At 46.6% G+C, this 16,155-nt stretch overlaps 1 protein-coding gene across 4 annotated transcripts in view; it reads left to right on the forward strand.

Moving 5' to 3' along the window:
* LOC147881293 (putative cyclic nucleotide-gated ion channel 20, chloroplastic) overlaps positions 1 to 16,155 on the forward strand; it is a 229,693-nt gene that overhangs the window by 183,010 nt on the left and 30,528 nt on the right. The window lies entirely within an intron of this gene.

Consider the following 16,155-nt stretch of genomic DNA (forward strand, 5'->3'; position numbering starts at 1 on the left):
AGGGAGTGATTGTCTTCAAAGCCTTTGTGGGAACCGATTCAAAACATAATTGGCACACATGAGGCCTTCTAGCCAAAATCTATGAGGCAACTTCTTACTAGTAAGCATGCATCTATCCATCACCATGAGAGTGCGATTTTTGCACTCAGCTTTGCCATTTTGCTGAGGTGTAAGCCTCACTGTGAGCTGATGCGTGATGCCTTTCTTCTTAAAAAATGCCTCAAATTCATGAGACATATACTCCCCCCCTTTGTCAGTGCAAAGTGTCTGCACCTTCAGTCCTGTCTCGTTTTCAACCATGGCCACAAATTGTTTGAAATGCATAAACACATCTGATTTTTTCTTCAGACCATAGACCCAAGTATAATTGGTGTAGCTCATCTATGAATGTAACATAATAGAGATAACCACCAAAAGCAGGTGCCTCATGGGGCCGCAGACATCACTATGTATGAGCTGTAATTTGCGTGTAGCTCTTACTGCACCATCCTTTTTAAAAGGAAATCTATGCATCTTGCCAAGGATGCATCCCTCACATGCATGAGGAGGAGGTGATTCCAAAGGAGGCAATGCTTCAACCATAGCATGCTTCTGAAGTGTCATCAAGCTGCCATAGCTCATGTGCCAATATCTGGCATGCCATAACTCCGCATTCTGCATCGCAGCAGTGGGAGTGCTCACTGAAAGTGCAAGATTGGATCTTTTCTCATAAATGTCAAGCTGAAAAAGACCCCGATACAAAGTGCCAGACAACATCAAAGCATAGTCACTCTCTTTGTCTCAGACTGCACAGTTGGCATCATCGAATATGGCCTGAAATCCTCCTCGATTGAGTGAGGACACTGAAAGAAAATTCTTCTTTATACCTGGCACATAAAGAACATCTGTAATTCTGAAATCTGTGCCATCCGTGGATGTGAGTATGATGTCACCCACTCCACACATTGAATAAGAAGAATTGTTTGTACATGTCACCTTCTTTTTAGCAGGTGGTGTATGCAGAGATGGAAAAAGACTCTTCCTAGAAGTGATGTGCTTAGAAGCACCACTATCAAAATACCAAGTGTTCAGTGTCTCATTGACACTGAAAGAGAAATGCATCCTTTGAAGGGTCATAGCTGCAAATCAAGAAAGCATACGGGTCATCCTCAAGAGTGGCTGTAGTATCTGGACTAGTCACTGGAAAATCTGAAATGCAAGACAAAAAGGCATCGTGCTGTTTTACAAAGTTGGCTGTAACATCCCCTCCATCATGTGCATTAGGAGCTGATACATCTGTCTCGGGTCATCCTCAAGAGTGGCTGTAGTATCTGGACTAGTCACTGGAAAATCTGAAATGCAAGACAAAAAGGCATCGTGTTGTTTTACAAAGTTGGCTGTAACATCCCCTCCATCATGTGCATTAGGAGCTGATACATCTGAGACAGCCATACTTGAATCCCTTTTCTTTTCCTTAGCTATTCGCTTCTTGCATTCACCAATGTAATGACCTGGCTTCTTGCAGTAGTGCCAAATACCCTTCCTCTTAGGTTTATCTGCATCACCTTTAGCCTTATAAGAGGGCTGTCCTGAATCAGCTTTGCGTTGATGTGTGGGCTGATTTCCATATTGCTTTTGCTGCCCTTTCCCTTTGGGATTGAACTTAGAAAGCATGGCATGCTCGCTAGCCCTTGTTGCCATGTTTTTCTTGTCCGTTTCTTTCTGCAACAAGAGTCCTACCAACTCGTGAAAAGAGCGAGGATTGTTGCCTTCCCTCAATGACAAATTTAGCGAGGTGTGGAAACCGAGATAAGACTCAGGAAGAGAATTCAGAGTGGTGGTAATCATCTCTGAATCCAGAATAACCTCATCTATATTCAGCAACTGTTCCCTCCTGAAGTTTTGTGAGGTGAGCATTCATGGAATCTCCCTCATCCATATGTGTATGAGATAGCTCTCTCTTCATAGGAAGGAAACTTTGGTATCATTTCTTGCTACAAACACGCTCTCTAAAAATCTCCCAAGCTGCCTTCGAGGTCTTGCATGACTGAAGCAAACATGCAAGAAGCATACAAGAGGTATATGCGCATGTCGGTGCTTTCATAGGGCTTACATGGGGCAGCTTATGTTTTTGGTGCACATTTTTTTGTGGGATGGCATATATTATACCCGGGCTAGGGCTGCCTAGAAGATAGTGATTTTACCCAAGTAGAGGGAGACCTAGGTGTACAAGCTCATCGCTAAGGGACTAGCCCCCTACCCCAACCTTGGAAAATCTATTGCCTAAGAATGGGGTTCTAAGAACATACGTTGCACATGGAGAGAGTTATAGTAGTCTCACTGGTGGTTTTTCATAGTAGCCCCTTCCACAAGGACGGAGTCGCCACTTATGAGGAGCTTGATGAGAATGTGGTGGCATCTCTCAAGTAGCCTTATTCAAGCCACCCCCCAGGGTACAGATAAATTAAAGTGGCAGCTCTTGATCTGGCACCCTGGTCATTTGAGACTAGGAGGGCCATATACAAAGGCATCACAACACACATTGGTTGGGTAGTGTGGGACAATTTGTTTGGCGAGATTATTGCGGGCCTAGAGTTGGCTCCCCTAGCAGACCGAGGAGAGGCCCTCAAAGGAGTGCTAGCACACGATACCAGAGATTGATTAGGCCTCTTGGAGGGGGGCTTCATAGGGACCCCAAATGCCACAGATTTGTTAGTCTTGCAAGATCGGTGTCCCTCTCAAAGTTGTCTTCCTACAGCACGGCCACGACATGCCTTCCCTTGTCTCTTCAGCATTGGATCGGGTAGGTGACTCTAGTTGGAGTCTGAACAAGTGGACAGTGTCGGAAACATGGTGTGTGAGATAGAAAGAAAGAAAGAAAGAAAGTTTATTAAAGTCTTCAGAAGACCGATGGGTCTATGAGACTGTGAAAAACCTGATACAATGAGCTGTGGTAGTGGAGCTACTAAACGAGCATCCACACCAATGCAGAATGCAAAAAAATGCAAAATGGCAGTACTAAGTCCTAGGTACAGCATAGTCATATCCCGACTATATATATCAATCTCAGCATCATCATCGACATCATCATAACCATCATCATCGCCATCGCCAACAGCAGGACATCAGGATGAATGGGGCTGTGGAAGTGGAGGCATGAGGTCAGCAATAGAACGTTGTCGCCCCCTCAAGGGTGCAGTCCTGATACGGGTCATAGCTTTGAGTCTAACCAAGGCCACTGTGACCCCCGTCGGTCGGGCTCCGACCCTAAACAAGGAGGGGATGTCCCCAAGTGTGATCTGTGAGTCAACCCTTTGTTTGAGCTGTTGGGTCACATGCTCCAAGTCACGGTCATGTCGAGGTATCGCCTCGTGGGGTTCTATGTCGTCTGGCTGAAAGAACTTCGTGATAGAGCTCCGAGAGGTATGAGTCGAGGGAGAACTCTGCTCTTGCTCCGTGCTCGCAGTATCCTATCGCGGTGTCTAAGCACCTCATGAATGAAACCAGCCAAAGATCGCTGCTCTGGGTAGGAGAGGAAACGGGCCAATATCCCATAACTATCTCTGAAGAGGCAGTAGAAACACCCTCAGATCTCATAGTAAATAGGGCACGTGAATATGAAATGCTCCTCTGTCTCAACCTCCTGCATGTCACACAGTGTGCATATGCACTTCTCCCTGGGTACCCGCTGTGCTTTGCCACTCTTGATACAAAGAGGTGATCTCTGTAGAAGCCCAGCTTCACTGGGAGATCACTCGGGCCCAACCAAGTCCGGAATGTGTGTAGCTGTAGTAGATCCTCACGGATAACTTGGTTGACCTCGTGTGATAGGAGGGGAGAGAAAGGAGCATCCAGGCTATACTAGAAAGGAGGTAGTCTGTCCATGTGGAGCCCTAGTCCTGCAAACCATCTCTCTGTACGTGCATACTAGCACCTCTGATCTCCCCCTGCTGCAAGTGCCATAGAAGAGGACAGTAATAGCCATGGTATCTTGCTATGCCCGGATGTGTAATCCCCATACTCCTGACTCAGTATAGATATGTAATGACCTGAAATGCAGCATCTAGCTGTAATGGGGGTGACCCAAACTTTGCCCGAATGATCTGGTGAGGGACGGATGGCTTACCACGGATCATCCATGATAACATGAGAACTTGTAGCTGCTCCACCCTGGCCCACTGTGTATCCGACAAGTCTGGCCCCCAGCATGGACTGCCATACATCCCTGCCGGGCGGACCAAGGAGTCAAAAAGCAACCCTTTGGTCTGTGGATCCTGAAAGTGAGAGCGGAAGCAATGTCTCTCTAGTCTAGCCAATGAAGCATATCCTCTGCTCAGGGGCGCCTGCATTGCAGGTCTCATGGTGAAGATGGGTCCGGAAAAGACAACCCCAGATTAGTGTATGATGAAACTACCTCAACATGGGACCCATCGAATGCGAAATGCTCATCCCGCATGATGACTCGAGATGTATTGAAGATCATAACCTTGGTTTTACCAAAGTTGACCTTCAAATCATGAGACTCACAAAAGGAGTGAAGTGCGTCAAGGTGTCTCTGAAGCCCCTCTGCTGAGGAGGATAAGAGAGCCACATCATCTGCGTAAAGTAATATCCAGATCAGCGTGCTTGCGAGAGAGCAGCCTACCCCACCCTGTGCCTACATGCCTGTGCCTACATGACTGCTCGAGCTCGTCAATGTAGAGGCCAAACAAGGTAGGTGATAATGGGCACCTTTGTTTGACCTTGATAGTGCTCATGATCTCGTTTGTCCATCCAGATCTTGTCCGAACTTTGCCTAAAACTCGCTCATAAATTATCATGACAGCCCAAATGATTTTCTGGGTCGTAACCTAGATCCTGTAGGCGTCGTATGAGGCGGGCTCTCGGAATGGTGTCAAATGCCTTGCGGAAGTCCACAAAGCAACAGTAAACCCTCTGCTTCTGTGCCCTCGCCTCCTCGATGATACATCTGAGCGTGAGAATGTGGTCCATAGTCCCATGATCCCCCTTGAAACTGGCCTGTCCCGCTGCTCTGAGTCCTCGACACTCCGCAAATCTATTGACCTCAGAATCAAGTACTGATGCATAAATCTTGCACATGTCCAATCATAATGGTCCTGTAGTTCTCCGGGTTCATGGGATCCCTTGCCTTGTGGATGGGTGAGATAATGTTGATGGTCCAGGGAGTGAAGAAATGGTAGAAAAATGTAGAATCCATGAAGGCTTTCATTTATTCATCATGACTAAATGAGACAAGTGAAGAGCAAGCCTTATAGGCTACACACTCACACACTTGCACCAAGTGCATATGGGATAAGTCCCATAGTGACACGTGGCACTCACACATGAACACTCCTAGTACTACACACCAACACATCACATCAACACACCCTTTGGCTATGATCCTCCAGCACCTCCCTTAAGAGCAAAGAGTGTGAGACCCAACGCTCAAAGAGTAGACCGATCCCCCCTCCACCGCAATATGTAAAGAGGAAGTCCAACTATCCAACACCTCCCATGCAATGGTGACTTCTCAGTCAGCTTTCGACCGGCAAGGGCAAACCATCACTCGTCACCCCCCCTTACTCTGAGCTGGGTGGTCAATACCAAAGTAAAAGACAATAGATTCATTTTTGGGGGACAACCTAGGGCGGAGTACCTCTTATTGACTCCAAATACATTCAGTTCAGAGGGATAACTCAAGGCTGAACACATAGTATGAAGGGCCTAGAAAGTCCGAGAATCCTAGTCATAATGCTCCTCAAAGGAGAGGCTGTGAACCTCTGCTGTAGCTGCTTGTATCTTCTGAAGGGGCTTTTCAGGTTTAGCATGTTCTTCAGCAAGGAGATTGGCATGGTGATTCTCTTGTTCTTGTTCCTTCTTCTTGAAGCAATGAGCTTTAATGTGTCCTTTCCTCTTGCAAAACCTGCAAATAATGTTCTTGTTGGTCTTCCATTTGCTTGTGGAAGCAAATGCTTGATCACCAGGACAGGCAAGATGGGCTTTCTTATTGCCATGGTCCTCAATGAGTAGTGCCACCATAGCATCAAACGTGGTAGTGGCAAGGCGAAGGACTTCAAGATTTTGCTCAAAGCGGGATATTCCATGCATACTCTTCATTAGGCGTGTTCAAGATCCCAAGATTCCAAGGAGCCCATCACGAGGTATCCATGTAAATGAGCCCACAATTCATACATATAGACTTACCTATCTCAAGAGCACCCGCACATTGGGCCTTTAAAAGGGTCTACTGCTTGGACCTAACCCCATCATTAACGCTAGCTCATGCTATGATCAAGGGGTCATAACAGCTGCGGTCACGCATATTGCAAAGGAAGGCATTTTGGATTCGAAAATTGGTGATTGATTTTACCGCACTTCAGCAGAGTATTGCTAAAGGCAAGGCAAGGCTCAACCAAAGCTAGAGCCCCGGTGGATGCCAGTGAAGAGGATTGGAGGACAGAATGCAAGCAACCTGAAACTTTCAAGGAGCCATAACTTCTTCATGTGAGTTCAATTTGAAACATTGCTTGGTGGGCTCTTGGTGTACATACAGACCAGCAAGCTGGTCAAGTTTAAAGCCATACATGTGGTTTGGGTGTCTAATGCAGGTTTCTGCTATGGTAAACAGCATGTATAACAAGTGTGAGCGTTTGTTTGCTGCATGCTATGGTTGCTGGAAAGAGTCAAAAGGGACTACTTGCTGGCTGAGTTTGGCCTCTAATGGAGCTTCGGGGTGAGAGTTCTAAACCAATGGGTGGTTGACCATTCAACCAAACCAGCATGGTGGTTGACCAAACTCAACATGCGAGCTGATTTTAATGCACCATAAGCTTCCACACAGCCTATAGGTTGCTGACAAAAAAAGAGTGAATGTGCCTCGTTGGAAATTGCAGGTTCATTTCTGCTATGTGAAGTTGTATCAAAGATTTATTTCTACGTCAACTGGTATCACTTCTCAGATCTCCCTACTTCATGTCTCATTGCCATCCTTCTTCTCAAGTTGCTTTCTTCCGACACTCCTTGGCGTAGAAGCACTTGATCTTCTTATCCTTCTTCTTCTTAGAATATGAAGATCCATCCTATTCCGATAGAGTGATGTAACCTTTTCTTAGAATGTAAGATCTATCCCCTTGCCCATCCTCGTTTTCTAGGGATGCAAAGATTCCTTTGCCGTACTGCCTTACGACCTCTTCACCCATACCGGCTTTACACATAGAGTTCGTTTTGGAGGCTCAAGATCCTTGTCAAGTTATCCTTGTTGTACCGATTCTCGATATGCTCCATGCAACGCGCTAGTTTCCAAATGGATCAATGGAATCACTCAAAACCTCGTCACCAACCAATCTGATCCTCTGCCACTCCACTGAGTTCAAGACCCCACTGTTCTCAAGATCCTTGTCTATTGGAGATATCAATAGCCAAAGAGTGTGTTGATGTGATGTGTTGGTGTGTAGTACTAGGAGATCTAGTACTAGTTCATGTGTGAGTCATGTGTGAGTGACACGTGTGAATATGGGACTTATCCCATATGCACTTGGTGCAGGTGTGTCAGTGTGTAGCCTATAAGGCTTGTACTTCACTTGTCTCATTTAGTGATGATGAATGAAATGAAAGCCTTTATGGATTCTACATTTGTCTACCATTTCTTCACTCCCTAGCTCTCTCTCTCTCCGACACCATGTTTCAAACATGGTATCAAAGCAGGTTGGCCTTGCCCTAATCCGTCTTGCCACGTCATCACCCTCTCCAGCCCTAGCCCGAACCGTAATTCTGCCCTAGCTTCTTCTAAGCTGTCCCCTCTTCTTGCCTGCTCATTTCACCTCATATTGCCTCTTGTTTCCTACAAATTCACCTACCCCACTCGCTGAGGATCTCCCTTGGGTAGTTCCGGGTCTCCACACACAGACTTCGTATCGAGAGCATCCGAGCAGAGCGGTTACCCTGGGAGAGGCGCATATGCACATTGTGTGACATGCAGGAGGTTGAGATAGAGGAGCATTTCATCTTCACGTGTCCTGTTTACTATGAGATCCGAGGGCGTTTCTACTGCCTCTTCAGAGATAGTTATGGGGTTTTGGCCCATTTCCTCTCCTACCTAGACCAGCGGTGTTTGGCTGGTTTCATTCATGAGGTGCTTAGATACCGCGAGAGGATACTCCGAGCACGGAGACGGGAGCAGACCTCTCCCTCGACTGATACCTCTCAGAACTCTATCATGGAGTTCTTTCAGCCAGATCACATAGGCCCCCACGAGGCGAGACCTCGACATGACCGTGACCCGAAGCATGTCACCCGACAGCTCAGACAGACGGTTGACTCACAGATCATATTTGGGGACATCCCCTCCTTGTTTAGGGTTGGAGCCCGATCGACGGGGGTCATAGTAGCCTTGGTTGGACGCAGAGCTATGACCAGGAGACGTACCAAGACTGCACCCTTGAGGGGGTGACAACGTTCTATTGCTGACCTCATGCCTCCACTTCCATAGCCTCATCCATCCTAATGTCCTGCTGCTGATGATGATGAGGATGATGGTTATGACGATGTCGACGATGATGCTGAGATTGATATATATAGTCGGGATATGACTATGTTGTACTTAGGACTTAGTACTGCCATTTTGCATTTTGCATTGGTGTGGATGGTCATTTAGTAGCTCCACTACCACAGCTCATTGTATCAGGTTTTTCACAATCTCGGAACAGCCAGCTACTTTGGGACATGAAGTAGGCTCCCATCGAATACAAAGGCAAGGCAGAGGGCTCTCTCCCATCTCCGAGGAGCAGGACATCAGATGAGAAAGAGACATAGCCATCTCCAAGACATGGAGGGCAGCATTGCAGACTTGGACGAACGGTAGATGATTGGGCCAATTCTTGAGGATAGGGGGTTCCTCTGAGGGTTATGATTAGGCGAGGTAGCTGTCATGTGCACGGATTGGTATCCGGCATGTACTGGGTACACAAGACTAGCTCAGGTAGCTTGGGGAGGCTTAGAGCTAGGCAGGCTTGATTTCAGGTTGAGTGGCAAGGGTACGAACCAGTTAGAGGTCTTCGCTATTTTTGGCGCTTGGGGCCCGAGTCTATATAAGGGGCCCAGAGGTTCAGTTCTCAGAGAGCCGATGGGAGCAAGTTTCGTTCCCAGGAGCTAGGTCTGATCTTGGATTGAGTCGTGGACGCGCGCCTGCATCATAGCATAGCCCAAGGCCCATCAACAGATCCCAGGCTTCACAGCGCCACCTAGTGGTATGGGACACCAGGCTGGTTAGGATCTGGTTGGGAGTTCGTGCCAATAGCATAGCTCGTGGCTCGGAGGGGACATCTCCTGATTCGGGATCACATCTCGTAGATGTCATGATTGGGTGGTGAGCAGCCTGCTCAGTTTCCTCACGTTGTGTGTGTTGTGTTTGCTTGCAGATCAAAGGTTTCAGGAGTGCTAGGGACGTGTCAGTTGGTATCAGAGCCAACTCCTGAGGTAGGAACTTCTGTTGCGATAATTATCGGACGATTTTTTCTCCAGGTATGCCCTAATTTCGAAATTCGTGCTCAAACCCTGCAAGTGTCTGCTGGTTCATCGCTTAAGGGAAGTGGTATTAGATTGGGATGGAAGGAAGGAGAGAGAGAGAGTGCAAGGTGATTTCGTTTCAAGAAGTGACAGGTTGAGAGAGAGGGAGAGAGGTGTAGTTAGGAGGAAGTAGTGGGGTCCAGGTAGAGGTGTCAGAAGGGAGTCATGAGAGAGCGTAGAGTTGGGGCGAACCAAAGGGGATCCCGCATGTCGGCTGGCTGCTCAGGGGTTGTGATGGCAAGTAGAAGGGGAGCGCCGGAAGTTGCGCAACAGGATAGGGCTAGATCGCAATCTAGGCCAGTTGCTTTTCAGGGGGGCCTGGAGGCTTAAAAAAGCGCTACCCCTCCGTTTTTGGAGAATGAGCTTTTGGAAAAGCAAGGCTTTACTAAAAGCCTGCTCTCCCACTATAAGTTCAGCCAAATTGCCTTCTCCCATAGCCTGCAGATTGCGCAGAATTCCAGCCCCTCTACACCTTCACGCCCGGGAGCCAGAACACTTGTACGCCCTGCTACAGTCTTTCGTACGGACAGCAAGGAGCGGAGTCCCAGGTTCAAGAATCTGAGCTGAATCGTCAGCTCAGCTCAGCCAGCTTACCTTCTTCATCGACCAGTTTTCCCTTCTTCCTTTGCCTCCTTCTTGGCCAGCTTCCACTTCGTTTCTACCTCCTAGCTCCGAGGCCACCTACTTGTTTCTCTTCTCTAGCCTATCTTCTTTTCAGATCAGATTTCAGTCATGGCTGATTCTGTAGACCCTAAGATTGCGATGGGAGACCAGGATTGGAGGATGGCCAGGGTCTCTACGATGATCTGATTACGAAAAAGGCCTTCAGTGAATTCACCACTGCTCTTGATGGAAAGTTTGAGCAAGTTAATACGAATCAAACGGGGTTGACGCAGCAACTCCAAGGGATTCAGACTACACTCACACTTTTGACTAGCACTGTTCAGGCGCTCACGCATGTGGATGCCATGGCTTCAGTGTTAGGTCCGAACATCACTCCAGATCCTTTTCCTAGAGATCAGAAGTCTCGTATCAAGGAGGTTGTTGACACTTGGTTGCACAAGTGGCAAGTACACTTCCAGTTTCACCCTTATCCAGATGACAAGAAAATACAGCTTGCAGCCAGGTTTATGTCAGGAAAGGCTTTATTGTGGTGGAAGGAACTCCAACCCAAGCCTACAACATGGAACGAATTCGAAGGGGTCTCCAGGAAAGAGTTTTTGAAGGAGGAAGATTACGATATCGTAGGCAAGCTCAAATCCCTCGATATGTCCAAGCTGAATTTGACTTTTGAGGTTTATCTTCAGAGGTTTCGGGATTTGCAGACCAGATTTACAAAGATGGATCCAGTGACCTTATTAGGTTTCTTTGTGGATGGTTTGCTTGACTCGTACAAGTTACAGATCAAGAACAACAAGTGTACCACATTGCAAGAGGCCATGAATTACGCGCGTATTTATGATAATACCATGGCCAGTGCAAAGGGAACCACAGTTGCCGACACGGGTGGAAAGAACAAGCGGAAGTTCTTCCAGTCTACCACTGGTACCGGGGAGATGAAGTCTTTAGACAACGCTTCCAAGAAACATTTGACTCAGGCGAAGAATGGTTGTGCCCGTTTCCTTCGTACCTTGAAGCTAAAGAAGGAAGGACGTTGCTTCTTCTGCAAGGAGCGGGGCCACACTAAGAATGATTGTCCTAAGCGCAAGAACCAGAAGTAAGCGTCGGGATCGAAGCTCCAGGCGGGTCCAGGTACCAAAGCCAAGGGAGCTAATCAAGTCTCGATGACAGGTATTTCTGTAAATGTCATTACCTGCCTACTTTCTTGTAACTGTACTTTTAATACTTCGTTATTTGGTTCCCATGATCTTTTTCGAGTTTATGGAGAAGTTAGGGACCAAAGAGTTCACATTCTCTTTGACCCGGGCAGCTCTCACAGCTTTGTTAATTACAAACTTGTGCAGAAGATCGGGCTGTCCACGATACCTAGCGATCACACTTATGAGATGCAGCTTCCAGCTGGGAAGCAGTTTTGGGATCTCAAGATTGAAGCCCTTTCTATCCGGATTCAAGAATACACTGCGGCTCTTACGTGCTATGTCATGCACTTGGAGCATGTGGACTTGTTAATCAGAATAGAGTGGTTTAAAACCCACGATATTCGGATTGGATGGAAGGACCATACTCTTTCTTTTTTGGATAAGGACACCCAATTTTGTATTCATTGTGATAACATTCCCTCTTCTCAGGGACCTATTGTATCTGCGATGCAGCTTCGGAATATATTAAACACTTCTCATTATGATGTCTATCAGTGCGTTTTGATTCCGCTTTCTTCATTTGTTGTCTCTGTTAATAACAAGAATGATTTAAGTATGTTTGAACACCGTGAATTGAGAACGTTGTTAGATGATTTCATGGATGTATTCCATGCTCAACTGCCGAAAGGTTTACCTCCAGAACGGGCAGTAGATCATCGCATAGACTTAGTACTTGGGGCTCAACCTATTAGTGTTCCACCTTATAGGATGAGTTAGCTTCACAGTTACATGATTACTTGAATATGGGCTATATTCGCCCGAGTAAATCACCTTGGGGAGCACCTGTCCTCTTAAGAAAGAAGAAAGATTCTACATGGAGAATGTGTATAGATTATAAACGATTGAATAAAGTGACAATGAAGAATCGATACCCTCTACCTCATTCCGATGATTTAATAGACTGTTTGGCTGGAGCGAAGTATTTCACTAAGATTGATTTGCATACGGGTTATCACCAAATCCGTATCTATGCTAAACACATAGATAGAACCGCATTCCGAACTAGGTATGGCCACTACAAGTTTCTTGTATTAACTTTTGGTTCGACCAATGCTCCTGCCACCTTCCAGCAAATGATGAACGATTTGTTCCGAGATTTCTGGGCAAATTCATTGTAGTGTTCTTAGATGACATCTTAGTATATAGCCGAATGTTAGAGGATCACATAGGACACCTCCGGATTGTCTTAGTTATTCTAAGACAGCATAAGCTCTATGCCAAGATGAGTAAATGTGACTTCTTTGCGAAGGAGATCATTTATTTAGGACACAAGATTTCTTCTGAAGGTATTAGCATTGATCTGGATCGTATCTAGAAGGTTTTTGATTGACCTATCCCTCAGACTGTGAAACAACTTTGTTCTTTCCTAGGATTTACGGTATTTCTACGAAAATCTGTGCATGATTATTCACACATCACGGCACCCCTGACAAACATATTGAAAGGTCGTGGACGCAGGTCTACCCAGCCGATCTCTTGGAATGATGCATTGAACAAGGCTTTCGAAACCTTGAAGTTAACTATCAAGGAAGCACCCGTTCTTGCATTACCCGATCCTACCCGGCCTTATGTTTTAGAGGCCAATGCGGGTGATTTTGCGATTGGGGCAGCTCTATTTCAAGAGGGCAGACTTGTAGCTTTTGAGAGTAAGAAGCTAGACAACACCCAATATCGTTGGCCCACACTAGAAGAAGAAGTCTATGCAGTAGTGTATGCCCTTAAGGTTTGGAGACACTACTTGTATGGTTCGAAGTTTCTTGTATTGACCGATTATCAGTCAATCAAGTATGTGTGTGATGGGTCTGACTTGAGGGGGCGGAAAGCTAGATGGGCAGAATTAATGCAAGATTTTGATTTTGAAATACGTTATCGCAAGGGTTCGTTGAATAGTGTGGCGGATGCCTTAAGTCAAGTCAAGTTTGTAAATGCTATGTCATTTACGGAAATATCCTCAGACCTATTTCAATCCTTGAGAGGGCTTTGCGCAACTGATAGTCATTTTAGTTCTTATTGGCAGAAAGTCCAGGATGGGAGCTCCATGGTTGACCAAGACTCAGGGATTGTGCCACCTACGATACAGGCGGCGGGAGGTTAGTGGATGATTAGGAACGGCTTGCTGTTCCGGAATGGAAAGATTTGGGTGCCAGATGTTCTGGAACTTCGATCCAAGATTCTCTAGAAGTGTCATGATGCTCCTAGTGCTGGACATCCAGGTATACATCGGACTCTATCTCTTGTGAAGCATACCTTTTATTGGCCTAAGATGCGTGCATTTATTGAAAACTATGTGGTAGGTTGCCGGGTTTGTCAGGTTACTAAGGCAGAATGCCTTAGAAGCACGGGTTTATTACAGCCATTGCAGATTCTAGGTAATAAATGGGAAAGTATTTCCATGGATTTTATTACTGGTTTACCTCGAACGCGCAAGGGTCATGACTCCATTTAGGTCATAGTCGACCGTCTGACAAAAATGGCTAGATTCTTACCTACTAGAATAACTATTTCAGCTATTCAGCTGACTCACAAGTTTGTGGACCACTTGTTTAAGCTGTATGGATTGCCCTCTGACATAGGCAATGACAGGAACTCAAAGTTTACAAGTAACTTTTGGACACTTGTTTTTGAGAAGTTAGAAACTACTCTAAGTATGAGTTCCTTAGATCATGCACAATCCGATGGCAGTACAGAGAAAGTCAACCAATTGGTTGAAGATATGCTTCGAGCATATGTTTCTAAGAGACAGTCTTCATGGGAAGATTATCTACCTATGATAGAATTTGCTTATAACAGTGCAAAGCATTCGAGTATTGGTTACAGTCCTTTTATGCTTATGTACGGGTTTCAACCTAAGTCACTAGTTATGGTTGGGTTAAAAGGAATCCAAAATTATGTTGCAAAGACCTTCTTGCTAGACATGCAGGAAATGTTGCAGTTTGCCAAGGAGTCTATTAGAAGTGGCCAAGATCAGGACAGATTTTATGCTAATAGACATCGTTCATCTAGAAGGAACGATGGTATATTTGCGAATTCCCAAGGAATCCAAGAGCCTAAGTACTGGTTTGGTTCCGAAGTTATCCCCCAGATACTGTGGTCCGTTCAAGGTCATTAAAAGAATTGGATCAGTTTCATATTGACTAGAATTGCCTCCTGATGTTAAAGTACATCTAGTCTTTCATGTCAGTAGACTGAAAGAAGTATTGGGTGCGGATGATCAACTTGTTTCTCCTCAAGAAATAATAGAAGTTATAGATTTGACTTTTATTCCACACGAACCTAAGTGTATTCTTGAATTTTGTGAAAGACAGATTCGTAATAGAACTATCACGAAATACAAGATCAAGTGGAAGGATCGTGTTGAGAAGGATGCAACATGGGAGAAATTACAGAACCTTCAGAGGACATTCTCGGGTTTTTTAGCGAACTCAGGAGTGAGTTCTTAGAGGAGGGGAAGTATGTCATGTGCACGGATTGGTATCCGGCGTGTACTGGGTACACAAGACTAGCTCAGGTAGCCTGGGGAGGCTTAGAGCTAGGCAGGCTTGATTCTCGGGTTGAGTGGCAAGGGTACGAACCAGTTAGAGGTCTTCGTTATTTTTGGCGCTTGGGGCCTGAGTCTATATAAGGGGCCCAGAGGTTCAGTTCTCAGAGAGCCGATGGGAGCGAATTTCGTTCCCAGGAGCTAGGTCTGAATCCTGGATTGAGTCGCGGACGCGCGCCTGCATCATAGCGTAGCCCAAGGCCCAGCAACAGATCCCAGGCTTCACAGCGCCACCTGGTGGTATGGGACACCAGGCTGGTTATGATCTGGTTGGGAGTTCGTGCCAATAGCATAGCTTGTGGCTCGGAGGGGACATCTCCTGATTCGGGATCACATCCCGTAGATGTCATGGTTGGGTGGTGAGCAGCTTGCTCAGTTTCCTCACGTTGTGTGTGTTCTTGTGTTTGCTTGCCGATCATAGGTTTCAGGAGTGCTGGGGACGTGTCAGTAGCAACCAAGCCAACTTCTTCAGAGTAAGGCCTGGAGGGCTCCTCAACGAGTGATAGAGAGAGACCCTAAGATGGATGGGAGCTTGGATTCACTTCATTGCAGTTGAACGGGGTGGTGGGCTGCCTGGGTGCAAGGCATGGTTAATCAACCCCCCCAGCATCCCGGACTAGGATGCCTATTGATGGTGCCTCTAGCTTTGGGAGGGCCACCCCTTCGGGAGATCAGTGGGACCTAGGAGAGTGGTTCTGGCTGTCTAGGGTAGGCCACACAGAGAGAGTGGAGGAGGCGGCCTTTTTCTCCTACACAACATCTACCCATAGGTCCCTGGCTGTGGAGCAGATGCAGGTGGATGGGTGTTGCCACCACTGCATGGGTGGTGTCCTAGAGACCATCCCACATTGCTTTTGGAGCTGCTCGAGTGCCCAAAGGATCTAGCTGGGTTCCTTTCAACTTGTGTCCGGGTTGCAAAGCATTCATCGAGATTTCAACTGGGGGCATGGCGGCTTGGTTGATATAGGGTCCTATTCCTTCCACATCAACCACGTCTCTCCAGTTTACAGGATACACGGTCAAGGCTACGTGAGATGATCCCTCCATGTCAGCAGCACCCTCTTTCTTCTCTTGAGGATGGTGTGTGAGAGACCGTGGCCAATATGACGGCATTGAACATCTGGGTTGTGCGGTGCAGCCTAGTGATAGGCGAGCACCGTGTTCCACCAGCAACCACTTTGGTTGCTATCTGGCAGGATATCATCTATACTCTTCACACCACTTGGAAGGGCGGTCATCAGATTATAGAAG

Source organism: Dipteris shenzhenensis, chromosome 31, assembly GCF_047967505.1.
Source record: "Dipteris shenzhenensis isolate YYH24624 ecotype China chromosome 31, Dip_SZ_1.0, whole genome shotgun sequence".
Taxonomy (NCBI): Eukaryota; Viridiplantae; Streptophyta; class Polypodiopsida; order Gleicheniales; family Dipteridaceae; genus Dipteris; species Dipteris shenzhenensis.